Source organism: Cannabis sativa, chromosome 2 (genome assembly GCF_029168945.1).
Source record: "Cannabis sativa cultivar Pink pepper isolate KNU-18-1 chromosome 2, ASM2916894v1, whole genome shotgun sequence".
Lineage (NCBI taxonomy): Eukaryota > Viridiplantae > Streptophyta > Magnoliopsida > Rosales > Cannabaceae > Cannabis > Cannabis sativa.
The window spans coordinates 76,905,134-76,923,906 of NC_083602.1; the positions used below are offsets into that span (position 1 = coordinate 76,905,134).

An 18,773-nucleotide genomic window follows, 5' to 3' on the forward strand; every position below is an offset into this window, starting at 1 on the left:
GATCTGAACCTAGATCTCTTTCTCCGAATCCTTGATGCTGAAACTCCTTCTTGCTGAAAGTCTTTCTTCATGATCTTCCTCACTATGATTGAGGTATCACTTGCTGTGTGTGGGCACTACTCTTACACTAAGAATTTCGAAATCTCAATGAGGAAGAGAGAGAGAGTGGGTTCGGCCAAAGATAGGGAGAGAGAAGGCTCAGTTTTTTCTGAATGAAAAAGTAGAAAATTTAAGTGTGTATTTCCTGAAGCCTTCACTATCTATTTATAGCATTCCACTAGGGTTAGGTTTGAATTATTTGGCATTAAAATAATGAAAATAGCAGAGGTAAATTCCTATAAAAGTGGCCGGCCATGCTTAGTGGACTTGGGCCTCACTTTTTGCAATTTTGCAGTTTTATCTTTTCTGCATCTGATTTTCTCAAAAATGCCAATTTTCTAATTCAACCATTTAAATGCCAATTCTAACTATTTAATAACTATAAATAATTATTAAATAATATTGTCATTTATCATATTTATTAATTGAACCATACAAAGTATCATAATTAAAAAATATGCCCCTAAAACTCTTTCTTTAAAATTTCGCCCTTACTTAGTGAAAAATTCACAAATAGACAAAGTCTAATTTGAGAATTATAATTGATTAATCAAAACCAATTACATGAGTCTTACAAGCAATACTATCTCAACTAGTGCGGGGACCATGGGTCTATATAACCGAGCTTCCAATAAGTAGATCAAGAATTTAGCACTAAAATTCACTAACTTATTAATTCTTCGTTGAATCCACTCATAGAACTTAGAATTGCACTCTCAGTATATAGAATGCTCTATATGTTCCACCATATAGACGCATCATTAGTTACCCATTGTTATAATCCTAATTTGATCAATGATCCTCTATATGAATGATCTACACTGTAAAGGGATTAAATTACCGTTACACCCTACAATGTATTTTATCCTTAAAACACTTGACCCCGTATAAATGATATTTCAGCTTATGTGAAATGAGTACTCCACCATTTATGTTCGTTTGGTTAAGCTCGAAGGAGATCATCCTTTGCTTACTATTCGCCAGATAGAAGCTATAGATTCCATGTTTATGCTAGCGCTCCCACTCAATTGCACTACCGTGTTCCCAAAATGTACGTATCACCCTGACCTAAAAGTAGGCTTAACTAAAAAATCAAAGAACACGAATAGCCTTTCAAGATTGAGCCTAATCATAACAGGATTAAGAACATTTGATCTAGGATCAACTTGGCGATATTGACTTGAATAGATTTTACGGTAAGTTTAATTAAATCTAAGTCAAAGTTCAATATCGGTCCCTTCCGATGCATACTCCATGCATCCAACCTGAGCTTTAGTTTAACCAACGTTCTGGAAAGAACATAGCATTTCTCCAAATGCAAGTAAACTCTTGTTGTAGATTATCATATCAGTAAAACCCTGTGTCTGATAAATGTAGGAAACTTTATTCACATAGTCATGTTTACTTTCCAATGTGATGACAACACAATAAACAGGATCAAGTATGTGAAAAGGGTTTAAGATGAATTTATAAATCAAATAGACAAGCAATTGATAAAGTGAACCAAAACATACACAAATGAATGAAAAATACTTCTATTTCGTTATTGATGTTGAATAAAATAGATTACATTGAAATGGAGTTTTATTTAGGGCATAAAACCTAACAAACCTTAGTGCCAATTATGCAACAAACAAGGCCACAATCAACAAGTGTTTCTACAGATTTGAAAAAAAAAAATTATTGGCCCTAAGTCTTTCCAATATTTCACTGGTGGTTCTACTAATGTTGTTGAGATGCAAATAATGCTTGCTACTCCTGAGATAGTAACTAATTCGAGTTGGTACCCTGACTCTAGTGCCACTCACCATCTCACTCCTGATGTGAAAAATCTGACCACTCCTCAAGATTTTCAAGGTTAAGACCATATATACATGGGCAATGGCTCATGTTTTCATATTAAACATACTGGATCATCTACTCTTATTTCCCCATTTACTTTTCCCAAACTCTTTACCTTAATAATCTTTTTCATGTGTGTTATCCCGATTTTTACCCACCTGACGTGGCAGTGCTTACGTAGACAAAATTAGTGTCACGTGGCAGTACAACTCACCAACAAGAAGTCCAAGTCAGTACCTTAGTAGATGGGGACCCTGACACTCAAACGGGCATCAAATGGAAGACCAACTTCCTTACAGAAGCTAGCCAGCCAGCCTTTAGACAGCACCATGGCTGGCTAGCCTGCTCCCTGCAGGTGTCAAGCCAGCCAAGAGAAGGCCTGTAGGGTTTCCTGTGCAATTCCACACATGGACTGCATGATTGGGCTGCGAATTGGGCCCTAAAAGCCCAATAGAATAGCTAAATAATATCTATGTTCAAGGGCATTTTGGTCTATTGTGATTAACTAATTAAATATACAAATATCTAGGGTTTCAAGTTGTAAATTAGGGTTTAGGCTTCCTATATAAAGGCCTTAACTCTAACCTAGAAAACCTAAGTGAGAACTAAGTCCAATCTAAGTCATTAAGCATGATACTAGCCTCCAAGCTCTAAGCCTAAGTTTGATAACTCTCTTCCTCACTCTCTTTCACACACCCATACAAGCTATCTCTACACTTGAGATTTGCCAACCTCAATTTCTGTTGGATTTTGTGCCCTAAATAAGACCCATTTCAATATAATCAGATTTACTAATTCTTAAAGATCAGAAATCATTTTATGTTGCATGGTTCACATGATTTATTTCATGTTTATATTTAATGTATAAATTCTATTAAGTCCAGAATATATGTATTTGTTCATGATTATAGTGTTGTGAGCACAGTGAAATATAATCATGATTATATGTTCAAAAGTTTAATTCCCTGATTTGTCAGTTCACTGGATTTAGATTGGCATGATAATCATCGATAGGTATACTTACACCTTGGATAAGTGTTATGTCCTTTCCAGGGCATTGGCAATGTTTACCAGTATCGGATGTATGGAGTATACATTGGAAGAGACCGATATTGAACTTGGATTAGATATGATAAATTTACCGTAGTATCATTCAATTCAATATCACCTAGTTGATCCTAGATCAAATGATCTTAATCCTGACATTATTAGGTTTAATCTCAAGAGTGTTATTTGTGTTCTTTGATTTGTTAGTTAAGCCTACCTTTTGGTCTGGGTGATACGTCCATTTTGGGAACATGGTAGTACAATTGAGTGGGAGCCCTAATCATAGATATGGAATCTATAGCTTCTATCCGGACATAGAAGTGAAACAATGATTTCCTTCGAGCTAGGCTAAATAGAGATAAATGATAGAGCGCTCATTTTAGTGATTATATTAGTTCACTAAAATATCATTTATAGGTGGCCAAGTATTTTAAGGATAAAATACATTGAAAGGGTGTAACGGTAATTTTGTCCCTATGCAATGTAGATCATCTATAGAGGATCATTGATTATTGGGATTATAACAATGGATAATTAATAGCATATCTATATCGTGGAACATATAAAGCGTTCTTTGTAACTGAGAGAGCAATTCCAAGTTCTGTGGTGGATACAGTGGGAAATTAATAAGTTAGTGGATTTACTTGGTAAATTCTAGATCTGCTTATTGGAAGATTGGTTATATAGGCCCATGGTCCCATACTAGTTGAGACAAACCTTAGGTCTATGGATCTTAATCTTGATATCGTTAGGTTCAACTTAGTTGTATTATTTATGTTCTTAGAAGTGTTCGTGGAAGCTAACTAATAGTTCTGGGGAACATTTACATCTTGGGAACATGATAGTTCAATTGAGTCCAGAACATATGTATTTGTTCATGATTATAGTGTTGTGAGCACAGTGGAATATAATCATGATTATATGTTCAAAAGTTTAATTCCCATGATTTGTCAGTTCACTGGATTTAGACTGGCATGATAATCAGCGATAGGTATACTTACACCTTGGATAAGTGTTATGTCCTTCCTAGGGCATTGGAAAAGTTTACCAGTATCGGATGTATGGAGTATACATTGGAAGGGACCGATATTGATCTTGGATAAGATATCATAAACTTACTGTTATATCTTTCTAAGTCAATATCAATGGTTGATCTTAGGTCTATGGATCTTAATCCTGACATGGTTAGGTTCAATCTCAAGAGTGTTATTTGTGTTCTTTGATTTGTTAGTTAAGCCTACCTTTTGGTTTGGGTGATACGTACATTTTAGAAACATGATAGTACAATTGAGTGGGAGCGCTAATCGTAGATATGGAATCTATAGCTTCTATCTGGACATAGAAGTGAAACGATGATTTCCTTTGAGCTTGGCTGAATAAAGATAAATGATTGAGATCTCATTTCAATAATTATATTATTTTTTTGAAATATCATTTATAGGTAGCTAAGTGTTTTAAGGATAATATACATTGAAGGGTAGAACGGTAAATTTGTCCATATTCAGTGTAGATCATATATAGAGGATCTTTGACTATTAGTATTGTAACAATAGATAATCATAACGTATCTATATCGTGGTACATATAGAGCGTTCTATATAATTAAGAGTGCTACTCAATTCCAAATCTATAGTGGCGCAAGGAAGAATTAATAAGTTAGAGAATTTACTTGGAAAATTCTAGATCTACTTATTAAAAGCTTGGTTATAGAGGCCCATGGTCCCCTCATTGGTTGAGATAATACTGTTTGCAGACTCAGTCAATTGATTTTAATTAATCAATTATAATTCTAAAATTAGACTATGTCTTATTTATGAATATTCACTAAGGAATGGCTTAATTGTGAAGAAAAGAGATTTTGGGGTCAATTTATTAATTAAGAGACTTTGTATGGTCTAATTAATAAATAACATAAATGGAACTTTTATTTAGTAATTAATTATAATTATTAAATAAATAGTTTTGGCATTTATAGGATTGAATTGGAAAATATGGTATTATTGAAAGAAGAATAAGTGGTTAAAATAAAATGAAAAAATTGTAACTAGAAAGTGGTCATTTTAAGTGGCCTGCCTTAACTGTATTTTTGCCCAATATTTATTCTTTTTTAATCCATATAATTCAGCCCTATATCCTAGTTGAAACATTATAAAAGGAACATGATGCTCTCATCTCATTCTCTTGACAAGTTGTCAACTCTTGTCAACTTGACAATTATACCAACCTAGATCAGAGAGTTCCTTCCATAGTGATTTCAAACCTCGTGTATGGTTCTTCTCCAATTCAAACCTTGAGTGAAAGAGTGATACACCCACACATAGCAAGTCAAATACTCAATCATAGTGAGTAAGACAGTGGTAACTGTTGGGTTTTGTGCCCTAAATAAAACTCATTTCAATATAATCAGATTTACTAATTAATAAAGATCAGAAATCATTTTATGTTGCATGGTTCACATGATTTATTTCATGATTATATTTAATGTATAAATTCTATTAGTCCAGAACATATGTATTTGTTCATGATTATAGTGTTGTCAACACAGTGGAATATATCATGATTATATGTTCAAAAGTTTAATTCCCTGATTTGTTAGTTCACTTGATTTAGACTGGCATGATAATCAGCGATAGGTATACTTACACCTTGGATAAGTGTTATGTCATTTCCAGGGTATTGGCAAAGTTTACCAGTATCGGATGTATGGAGTATACATTGGAATGGACCGATATTGAACTTGGATTAGATATGATAAATTTACTGTAATATCTATTCAATTCAATATCACCTAGTTGATCCTAGATCGAATGATCTTAATCCTGACATGATTAGGTTCGATCTCAAGAGTGTTATTCGTGTTCTTTGATTTGTTAGTTAAGCCTACTTTTTGGTCAGGGTGATACGTACATTTTGGGAACGTGATAGTACAATTGAGTGGGACCGCTAAACATAGATATGGAATCTATAGCTTCTATAGGTATTTAGAAGTGAAACGATGATTTCCTTCGAGCTTTGCTGAATAGAGATAAATGATTGAGATCTCATTTTAGTGATTATATTAGTTCACTAAAATATCATTTATAGGTGGCCAAGTATTTTAAGGATAAAATACATTGAAAGGGTGTAACGGTAATTTTGTCCCTATGCAATGTAGATCATCTATAGAGGATCATTGATTATTGGAATTATAACAATAGATAATTAATAGCGTATCTATATCGTGGAACATATAGAGCGTTCTATGTAACTGAGAGTGCAATTCCAAGTTCTATGGTGGATGCAATGAGGAATTAATAAGTTAGTGAATTTACTTGGTAAATTCTAGATCTGCTTATTGGAAGCTCGGTTATATAGGCCCATGGTCCCCATACTAGTTGAGACAAATTGCTTATAAGGCTCAATTAATTGATTTTAGTTAATCAATTATAATTCTAAAATTAGACTACGTCTAGTTTATGAATTTTTCAATAAGATATGACTTGATTGTGAAGAAATAGTGTTTTGGGGTTTATTTGTTAATAAAGAGACTTTATGAAATCTAATTAATAAATATTATAAATGACAATTTGATTTGATAGTTATTTTAATTATTAAATAAATAGTTTTGGCATTTATAGGGTTGAAAGTGTAAAAGTGGTATTTATGAAAAATGGGTAAAATAGTTGGGAAAAATGACAAAACTCAAACTTGAGTGGGGTCCATTAAGTGGCTGGCCATCAAGTGTAATTTTGACCCTATTTTATCATTTTTTTTTATTCCGAATAATTCAACCCTAACCCTAAGAGAACTAGTATATAAGGATAGCTAAGGTCTCTTCATCCAAACTAATGCCTCCAAAGCTAAAAACCTAGCTTTCTGATGAGACCTCTTTCTTCTTCTTCTTCCTCTTAAATTTTCGAAACACTAAGCCATTAGTGATTGAGTAAGTGCCTACACACATCAAGTTGGTCATCAATCATAGTGTGTAAGACTGTGAAGAATCCAAACACAAGAAGGAGTTTCGGGCTCAGATCTTGGTGATACTCTGCTACAGAAATGATACAAGGGTTAGAGATCTGAGTGGAAGGAGTCATTTAATTCCGCTGCACCCACTGTAAGGTTTCTCATAACTTTTATGTGTTTAAATTACATTGTGTTAGAAATTCATATTTAGGATGTTAAATAACATACATGGTAGTAAATCTAGATCCTGGTAAAACATAATCCAACAACAATGTAAGATTTTCTTAAACCAATGTAAGATTTTCATATTATTCCGCTGCAACCAATGTAAGATTTTCTTAAACCCTTATATGTTTATTTTTATTGTTTTAGAGAATTCATATTTAGGATGTTAATTCAACATACTTGTGCCCGAGGAGCCCCAGGTGTCAACTGTTGGATTATGTTTTACCAGGATCTAGATTTACTACCATGTATGTTATTTAACATCCTAAATATGAATTTCTAACACAATGTAATTTAAACACATAAAAGTTATGAGAAACCTTACAGTGGGTGCAGCGGAATTAAATGACCCATTCTGCTCAAATCTCTAACCCTTGTATCCTTTCTGTAGCAGAGTATCACCAAGATCTGAGCCCGATTCTTCTTCTCTTGAATTCGGATTCTTCACAGTCTTACACACTATGATTGAGGACTTACTTGATATGTGTGTGCATGCACTCAATCACTAAGGCTTGAAATTGTTTGTGAAGAGAGGTTATAGTGTTTCGAAAATTGAAGAGAAAGACGAAGGAAGAGGTCTCATCAAACCTAGAGAGAAAACTAGGTTTTTAGCTTTGGATGCATTAGTTGAATAAAGAGACCATAGCCTTCCTTTTATGCTATTCTCCAATAGGGTTAGGGTTGAATTATTAAGAATAAAAAATTGTTAAAAATAGAGTTAAAATTAGAACATATGGCCGGCCACTTAATGGGCCTCATACAAATTTGGTTTTTGCCATTTTTCTCAACTATTTTATCTATTTTTCGCAAATACTACTTTTTGCAACTTCAACCCTATAAATGCCAAAACTATTTATTTAATAATTAAAATAATTATCAAATAAAATTGTCATTTATAATATTTATTAATTAGACTCCATAAAGTCTCTTAATTAACAAATAAACCCCAAAATACTATTTCTTCACAATCAAGCCATATCTTAGTGAAAAGTTCAGAAACTAGACATAGTCTAATTTTAGAATTATAATTGATTAACTAAAATCAATTAATTGAGTCTTACAAGTAGTTTGTCTCAACTAGTATGGGGACCATGGGCCTATATAATCGAGCTTCCAATAAGCACATATAGAATTTACCAAGTAAATTCACTAACTTATCAATTCCTCATTGCATCCACCATAGAACTTAGAATTGCACTCTCGGTTACATAGAACGCTCTATATGTTCCACGATATAGATACGCTACTAATTATCCATTTTTATAATCCCAATAATCAATGATCCTCTATAGATGATCTACATTGCATAAGGAAAAAATTACCGTTACACCCTTTCAATGTATTTTATCCTTAAAATACTTGGCCACCTATAAATGATATTTTAGTGAACTAATATAATCACTAAAATGAGCGCTCTATCATTTATCTCTATTTAGCCTAGCTCGAAGGAAATCATCGTTTCACTTCTATGTCTGGATAGAAGCTAGAGATTCCATATCTATGATTAGCGCTCCCACTCAATTGTACTACCATGTTCCCAAAATGTACGTATCCCCCAGACCAAAAGGTAGGCTTAACTAACAAATCAAAGAACACAAATAACACTCTTGAGATTGAACATAACCATGTCAGGATTAAGATCATTTGATCTAGGATCAACTAGGTGATATTGAATTGAATGATACTGCGGTAAATTTATCATATCTAATCCAAGTTCAATATCGGTCCCTTCCAATGTATACTCCATACATCCGATACTGCCAATGCCCTGGAAAGGACATAACACTTATCCATTGGGTAAGTATACCTATCGATGATTATCATGCCAGTCTAAATCCAGTAAACTGACAAATCAGGGAATTAAACTTTTGAACATATAATCATAATTATACTCCACTGTGCTGACAACACAATAATCATGAACAAATACATATGTTCTGGACTTAATAGAATTTATACATTAAATATAATCATGAAATAAATCATGTGTACCATGCAACATAAAATGCGATTTCTGATCTTTATTAATTAGTAAATCTGATTATATTTAATTGAGTTTTATTTAGGGCAGGATACCCAACATCAACCTGGGCGCAGGGCCAGCCCCAGGTGTCAACTTAGGCGCTGACCCTTTTTTTATGCCCAGGAATTGTTATTTTTCCTCCGAAGGACCTATTTCCCCATTTTTGATGAAGACGGATTCAATGCAAAAGTCGGATCTTCGATCAGACACTTGGAAGACGCCCAGATTGATAGATGTCAATCTGGGCGTTGGGTGCTAAAAAATTAACTTGCTCTGAATCTTATTCTAATGCCTTAAAGATGTATGTGGTATTTCTAGTTGATGTCCCAATGCAAGTTTTGGCCACTTTGCACTAAGACGGTCCCAGAAACCGAAACCCTAGTTGAGGATGTCAACCTAGGTGTTAGGTGAAAGCCCTAGTTGCCCAAGTAAGCTTTCAGGTTGCAGGTTCGTGTAATTTTAGCTCTCGGACCTTGAATTAGGTTGCTCTATTTTGTCATAGTACATAATATTGAAAGATAGTGGGTTGGATTCAAGCTATTGAAGTTCGAACTTCCATCCTAGAGATCCCATATCAACCTGGGTCCAGGGCTAGGGTTCCCTCCTAGGTCGAATGTTATGACTTGGGTCTACTCAACTCCGTGATGCCATCCTTCGTGCCATGTGTCAAACACTGATGTCCATGTCACCAGGGTAAGTTTTCGAGCTAACATTTTTAGTTTTAGAATTGACACTTAAAAGGGAACCAATATTCGATCCGTTATGAAAGTCAAGATTCTATAATTGTAGATTATGTTCCCGAACATCCATATTATTAGATTCACAAAACAGAAGTTGTAAGAATCATCTTCTCTGAGAAATTTTAACGAGTGAATTAAAGAAACTAATAACATGAATAGGAGTTCATGATTACTCAGGATCTAGACCAATCTAATATTAATTATCTTTATGATATGAACTAGGTCTTTATAGTACACGACATGCTTGATAAAGATAAATTAATTACATATCGGTCCATGTCATATATAATCTTTATTAGATGCCATACTACATCAGCAATTCGAATCGATATTGCTTACACCGAATAACAGGCATCAATGAACCGTACTGACAACCTGTTCATTAAAGATTCTATAACTCTAATATGTTGTTGACTATTATATTCTTGGCTAAGCGATCTTAATTCTCTATACAATACAAGTCACAGCCTCATGTATGTATAAGAAATTTTTCGATATTTATATATAAATTATAGGGGTGAGCAACGGTCGGTTTGGTCGGTTTTTACACAATAAAATCCAAAATTTAGTTTTCAGTTTTTGTGGTTATAATCCGAAAACCGACCGACCATTATATAAATGAAAAAAAAAAACTGACCGTTTTAATCCACGGTTTGGTCGGTTTAAACCGACTAAACCGAGCTTCATTTTTTTAAAAAAAAAATAATAAGTCCTTAAATTTGTTATATTTATTTGAAAACTAAAAAAATTAGAGTATTGTATCAAATATTATATAATTTAAGAACAACATCTTTTTTAGTTAAATAAATAATGTAAAATAAACTTTTTAAAACTTGCTCAAATTATTTGTGCTACTAATATGGTAATGAATTATATTAAAAAACTTGTATTATTTTATGAATGTGTGTATATAATACGTAAATACATCAAATTATAATAAAATAAAGCAATGAATAATTGAGACTTTAAATAAAAAAGATAAGAAGTAAAACTAGTTTAATAAAATTGTATATCTTACTTATTACCTAATAATAATATATAAAATGCATATCTAACAGTTTTTGTTGTGGACTTAACAGAATATACCAAAAAATTTAACAAAATATACCACAAAAAAGTTATCTTTAACAGACACCTATTCAATTCATTAAGTAAACCAACTTTATTTACAAAACATTATACAGATTAGTACAACCTTTCGTCATTTGTACAAGCACCAATTCATTCACACAACTCATAAATCATAAATAAAACAAATTGTGACTCTTCAAAAAGTTACAAGAAAATACATTAACTAATAATATAAATAATGTTTCATAATCATAATTCAGAACAGTTGAAAAAATTACAAAAAATAAAAATTAAACAAAAAAAATACAACGTGCTAATATCTTCAAAAGACCCAATTGAAAAAAATTACAGATACACAATTGAAAAAGACCCATTTTCAAAAAATTTACAAAACAACATAACTATTCGGAAGATACCTATTCACATAAGCACCCATTCATTTACACAATTTATATATCAAAAATGAAACATCTTTGCAATAGTTTTTTAAAAAAAAACTGTCTGCTGCTATTAATTTGCAGTTATTATTGGAGCCTTCCAGATTAATTTCGACTGATTGTTGAAGCCTTATAATCTGCTAAAATCTGCAAAGTTCTCACGATTTGTACAGGTATTATTGAAAGAAGGAGATTGACAGAAATTTTATTTTATATATGTCTATAATATATTTGATTTTATATCTACATTATATATATAATGTAACAGAAAAAGATGGGTAAATTAAGAAAATACTTAGAATCCTAAAACTATTTTATGTAACAGAAAAAAAAAATGTATAAAAAACATTCAACCATAGAAAGTATATACCTGTGAGATTTAGTGTGAACCCACCACCGAACACTAACGGCACCACCATCACCACCATCGACCCTTCATAGAAAGCATATACAAATACAACCCTAACCCTGTGCGCCTGTAGGAAGAAGAATAAGAAAATAAAATTTTCTTAGTCCTAGAAAATAATAGGTCCCAAAATTTGTAGCCTTCTTTCATTAAGAAGAAAAACATTCCTCAACCATTAGAATTGTAGATGCTGCCGTGAGAAGAAAGGAGAAGAAGAGTTTATAATTTTGGCTTTTTTTTTTTAGAAAATAAAATAGTGGCTGCCGTATGTGGTAAGAGGGAAAAATAGTTGGAAGAAGATCTTGAGGCGCCTAACCTCTACTGGAAAACCCTAATATTGAGTGTGAGGAAAGGATAGAAAGGAGGGAAAAATTGTTAGGGTATAGCATTTAGGGATTATCTTGGGCTGATCTTACCTATTGGGTTGGGTTGAATTGTTAGTTTTAAAATATAGCATATAATTGTTAGTTTTAAAATTTTAAACCAAATGAAATTGTAAAAAGAGTAATTTTTAAACTAGATTAGTTGGGCTGGGTTTTGTCCAACAATATTATCTTTAGGCTAATTAGTAATTTTTTCCCTCGAACTTTGACATGTACTAAATCGTGCCCCCTGAACTTTTTTAGTCGTTAGAAATTCTCCCTGAACTATTGAGATTGTTAAATTTAAGGACTTTTGTCTAATTTCATTCAATTTTACTATTTCAGTGATTGTTTATATACTAAACAATGCTCCCCAAATTTTGATATCTACCAACTTATGCCCCTCAAACTTTGATATGTATTAAATCATGTCCTTTGAACTTTCATCCATGTTAAAATTTTTTTACTAAAATTAGAAAAAAGTCCTTAAATTTAACAATCTCAATAGTTCGGGGAGAATTTTTAATGACCAAAAAAGTTCAGGGGGCACGATTTAGTACATGTCAAAGTTTGGGAGGAAAAATTACTAATTAACCTTATCTTTATGCATTAATGTATATATTGTTTTAAAAGTACTATAATTAATATATTTTCTTAATTCAGAAAAAATATATATTTTTTTGTTATAATAATAATATTTATCTTATTCATTTAATTTATATATATTATATAATTAGTTTTTATAGGGTCATCTTATTTATTGGACTGAATCATTGATTGGTAAGGCTTCTTAAAAATATTGCATGATTGTTAGATTTTAATAACACTATTTTAATTGTAGTTGCATAATAGAAATTAAAAATGAAAAATACCACAATGTGCAATTTATATTAATTTGTCTACAATTATATTAGAATATACTTTTATTTTTAACTACTATTTGTTAACAAGAGTCACTATTCATCTAAAGACCTTATGGTTATGTGAAGTATTAATTTCTTTTTTTTTTTTATGAAAATAGTCTTAATAAGTTGTCTTAGGCAGGAGAAAAGTCTTATGATTAGTTATGTGTCCTATATTGCCGAACAATTTGAACAAAAAAAAAGGCGTTCATATGTAAATTAATAATAAGAAATTAATTAGATTTTGGGCATACTATAAATATAAATACATAAACACTATAGAGTTTTCATGATTAAATTAAACATTTAGAGAATGTAATGGGTCTCTGTCGCGGGAGAGATGGTAACATAATAGAAAGTAAAAATGAAAAATACCATAATGTGCAATTTGTATTAATTTGTTTATAGGTGTAACCTTTAATTGATACACTAAATTTTGTTGTCATTCAATTTAATTATATTATAATATACTTTTATTTTTAACTGCTATTTGTTGACATTTTATTATTTATTAATTATTTTTTACAACATTGATAAATAGAGCTACAAATTATAAGCATACATGGCTAATGATGAGGATTTGTTTTCACTTACGAATAATGCCAGAATTGTAATTTCTTACCTTAATACTTATTTAGTTGGAGAAAATGATAAGTGTTTAGGTGAAAATTGTCCCGTATGCTTAGAAGAATTTAAAATAGGCATAAATGGTGCAAAAACACCCACATGTATGCATTTATTTCATGTAGATTGTATTGCTAATTGGCTTCGTAGGAATCCAACTTGTCCTGTTTGTAGGTCTCATTTATTTTATTTAATTTGGTTGTAACTTGTAACAATTAATATTACTTAGATGAAAGTTATTTTGTTAAATTTGATTGTAACTTTTAACTATTAATATCAATTAAATATATCAAAGTTATTCCATTAGTTTAGTTGTAACTTGTAATAATTAATACATTATACATGAAAATTATTTGTGGTATTAAGAAAAAAAAATATATTTACTAAAAAATACTAATTAAAAAAAACGCTAATTCAAGTATTTAGAAAACTATCATAATATATACTATTATCATTTAAATATGTAGGAACTAAACCTTATAACTTTAACTTTTCATATCTTCATTTTGCAGTTTAAATAATAAAAAATTAATTTAATAGTTTTTGTATTTGTAAACCAGGAAAATAAAATGAAAAAAAAAAAAATTATAAAGATCTTTCAGAAGAAATGAAAGAAACAATTTGTCGAAGAAAAAGAGAAAGATATGCTCAAAAAAAAATTGCAAAAAATAATGCAATTTCTATAGATGAATCATCATCAATCATCCAAAATCACTTTCACAAGGCTAATAATAATACAATGAGAAGTAAGAAAGCTGCTAATGCCATGAATAATATTTGTGAAACGTCTACACAACTATCAACAATTAATGTAGGTAACTATATAAATTATTTAAGTTTATATACTAAGTTTTCATTTGAAAAGAAACACATAATAAATATTTAATTTACAATATTTTTTTGGTGTATAAACAGATCCAAACACCAAATCATATCCCAACTCAAAAATTAGAAAATTTCTCAATGATGTCCCATATGAAGCTTCTACTTTGAAATTAATGCCAATATGTGTACATTGCAAAGCAAAAAGATATCCTCATGAAACATTTGGATTTTGTTGTGCTAATGGAAAGATTCGATTACCCAAAACCAATGTTCCTGAAAAGCTTCGTGATTTGTTAACAAGTAACACATATGAATCTACTCAATTAAGGACATATATTCGCACTTACAACAACAAGTTTGCATTTACATCATTTGGAGTTAAAGTTGATAAAGATCTTTGTTGAAGGAATAAAGGAATCTACACTTTCAGAAGTCAAAGACAAATCTATCACTACATCAATGATTTGCTTCCGTCAAATGGTCATTCGTCTAAGCAACAATTATATTTCTATGACACAGATCATGAATTAGAAAATTGTCTTTCAGATTCAAAAATAATGGTTCCATCAGTTGTTGTTGAACTAATAGAAATTCTCCACATCAATCCATATTCTTCATTTTTCAAATCACTAGGTGATTTGGAACATCTTGAAAGCTAAAAAATAATTATACAAACAGATATTGGACTTGATCAACGCATTTACAATGCTCCAAAGTTTTCACAAGTTGCAACAATATGGACAGAAAATGATGATGGTGAAGAACTAATTGGCCGTGACATATTTGTATATAATTATTTTGGTTTAAGTCATAAAGTTCAATACTATTTCGGCTGTTATGATCCACTACAATATCCATTGTTGATTCCCTATGGAGATATTGGATGGCATAAAGATATTAAAAGGAATAGTGGAGGCTGTAATTCTACATATAATGAAATAAATCAATCTGTAAACCCTAACCAATCAACCAATGCAGATGAATTAATTGCAAGAGAAGAAAGAGGTTAGATAACAATATTAAAATGCAAATTAATTTTTAATTTTTAATTAACAAGAACTTACTTACGTTTTACTTTGGCAGTATTAAACAAACGAAAAAAAGGCAAAATAGTTTCATGCCGTGAATATTACTGTTACAAACTACAAATTCGAAAAAATGACAATTCAATCTTACTTAAGTTTGGAAGACTATTACAACAATATGTTGTTGATATGTATGTTAAAATTGAAACGTCAAGATTGGATTAGTATTGACGCTACCAAGAAGAATTTCGGTATGAGATATATCAAGGTATTGTCAATACATTTACTCTCGGAGAAAGAAATGCTTCTAATATTGGAAAAACGTATGATTCTCCCATCATCATTTATTGGACGTCCAAGGGACATGAGAAAACGATACATGGAAGCAATGGATTTAGTTCAACATTATGGAAAACCTGATATTTTCTTAACAATGACATGCAATCCAAATTGTCCAGAAATTATTAATGAACTAGACCAACATGAAGAGAGTCAAAATAGACCTGACTTGGTTTCTCGAGTTTTCCATTCAAAATTAGAAGAAATGAAAGATGAATTATTTAAGAGAAAAATATTCAGTGAAGTTTCAGCTTGTGTTTACGTCATTGAGCACCAAAAAAGAGGTCTTCCACATGCCAACTTCTTAATTATCTTACAAAGAGACTACAAATTATATGAACTAGAATCTTTTGATGAAATTGTTTTAGCAGAAATACCCAATAAAAACACAAACCCCCATCTTTATAAAACTGTTGTGAAGCATATGATGCACGGACCATGTGGAGTATTGAAACCGTCAAATATTTGCATGAAAAAAATGGATTTTGCAAAAGTAATTATCCAAAAAATTATGCACCAAACACAACTGTAGGTAGTGATTGCTTTCCTATCTATAAGCGTCCACATAATGGGATATATGTTAAAGTAAGAGGAAGCAAATTAGACAATCGTTGGTTTGTTCCATATAATCCATATTTACTAGCAAAATTTGATTGTCACATTAATGTCGAAATTCGCTCAACGGTAAAAGCAGTCAAATATCTCTACAAGTACATTTACAAAGGTCATGATCGGGTAGCTTTTAACTTGACTTCGGAAGAAAGTATTAATGAAGTAAATAAAATCAAACAATATCAGTGTGGTCGATGGATCACCCCTCCAGAAGCTATGTGGAGAATATATGAATTTATTATTAATGAAAAGAATAAATATATTGAAAATGTTACAAACGAATTGACAACTAAGTATTGGATACTACAAATTTATGCTGACCAAGAGAAGATGAAGACTCAAAGATACAAAAATTTCAATGTATACTCAATTGAAGAAGCAAAACAAGAAGAAGTTGCTAATTCTTCATCTTAAATTATAAATAACATAAAACTAATATTTTATGAATTAGATTAATAATCTAATGTAATATTTTAAAATAATCAAACATCTTATCTAAAAAAAATAGAATTTAAAATTTATGGAATATGTAAAATAATGTAATATGTAAATATATAATGAAACACAACGTGCCTTGCACGTATTTGCCGCCTAGTAATATATAAAATGCCTATCTAACAGTTTTTGTTGTGCACTTAACAGAATATACTAAAAAATTTAACAAAAAAAGTTAATTTTAACAAACACATATTCAATTCATAAGTAACCCAATTTTATTTACAAAAAATTATACAGATCAAGACAACGTTTTGTCATTTACACAAGCACCAATTCATTCTCACAACTCACAAATCATAAATAAATAAATTATGACTCTTTAAAAAGTTGCAAGAAAATACATTAACTAATAATATAAATAATGTTTCATAATCATAATTTAGAACAATTGGAACCATTTTTTAAACAATACAATTTTGAAAATTGATCAGCCTCTGACAATGATCAAGATGTTGTGCTATTGTTTGAGACTGCATTTACACTGGTCACAACTTTTCCTGATGCATGGGATTATAGTGCTATTGATGAGGTGTCAATAGGAGATCATAGTGCTTAACAAAGAATTCTTCAGGGTCATTCCAATAGGCTTCTTCTTTTCTCTTTCCATATCTAAAACCTTACCATATATACTTGCCCAAGAACTCCTTGAAAATATATTTTGTAGCCCTCTGCACAAACACATGATTTCAGATAGAGAAACAGATATTAAAATTATAACCCATCTCATAGAAACAAAAACGAATGCAATAATTGTAATGAATTATATAAACAACTTGTGTCCAAAAGGGGACCGTCCAAATCAAGGTTAACAGCCGAAACCTGTGGTTTTAAGGTTTGGGCATTGCAGAAACTAGAATTACACATGGTATGGGTGAGCAATTAGTTTGACCAAAAACGGTGAAGAAGAAGACGAAGATAAGAAAACAATAATGCTATAATAATGATACTCTACAGAGAATTAAGACACACATGGCCATTCAAAAGAATTGAGATGGACGCAGTCCAAAAGAACTGTTCACGTACATTCCAAATTGTGTAGCATAAAGGGATTATTTGCTTCATATTAGGATAGGATCTGATCAGAATTAAAGATCTGCCCATTCTTATTTTTATTTTTCCACCTTTGACATGCAAACAAGGATACACAGCACAAGCACTTCTGCTACAAAAATAGAGTTGATGGCATCATAACGCCCAAGTAAGAAAACATTTCTTTCAGAATTTTATTAAAGTATAATCAATTTAACATAATTAGGACTGAATATTTTATGCGGATTCGACCCGGACCCGATCCGATGAACCTGTAATTTTTTTTAAAAAAAAATCTTCGGGCGGGTCGGGTTCAACCTAGTACCCTTCGGAAGGGTTCGCGGGTTGAGTTTTTAGGAGAACCGGGTTTCAGGTTGAATCCGAACCCGCTCGCCAACCCGCAATTTTAATATATTATATATATTTTTTATTTTTTGATTACATTCTATATATATTAATTAAAAAATAAAAATAATTAAAAATAAAAAACCGTAAAATTGTTATATTATATATGTTTAATTTAATAAATAAAAAAAATAAAATAAAAAATTAATTTTTTTAAAGAGTTGATCGAGTTGACCGGGTCAACCCGCCAATCCGGTCAACCCGGCCAATCGAAACCCGCCAACCCGTGCCCTATCCGGGTGCGAGTTCGGTTACATTTTGTTAAACCCGAATCCCATGAACCTGAAACCTGCGAACACGAAACTCGATAAACCCGCCCG

The 18,773-nt window shown here is 31.3% G+C and overlaps 1 long non-coding RNA gene across 1 annotated transcript; it reads right to left on the reverse strand.

The window, feature by feature from the left end:
* Positions 1 to 11,164: 11,164 nt before the first annotated feature.
* LOC133034042 (uncharacterized) lies at positions 11,165 to 12,093 on the reverse strand. The gene is made up of 2 exons (XR_009686007.1): positions 11,797 to 12,093; positions 11,165 to 11,573 (listed from the first exon to the last, which is right to left on the reverse strand). It is a non-coding gene; the product is annotated as an uncharacterized LOC133034042 (long non-coding RNA).
* Between the last annotated feature and the right edge of the window lie 6,680 nt (positions 12,094 to 18,773).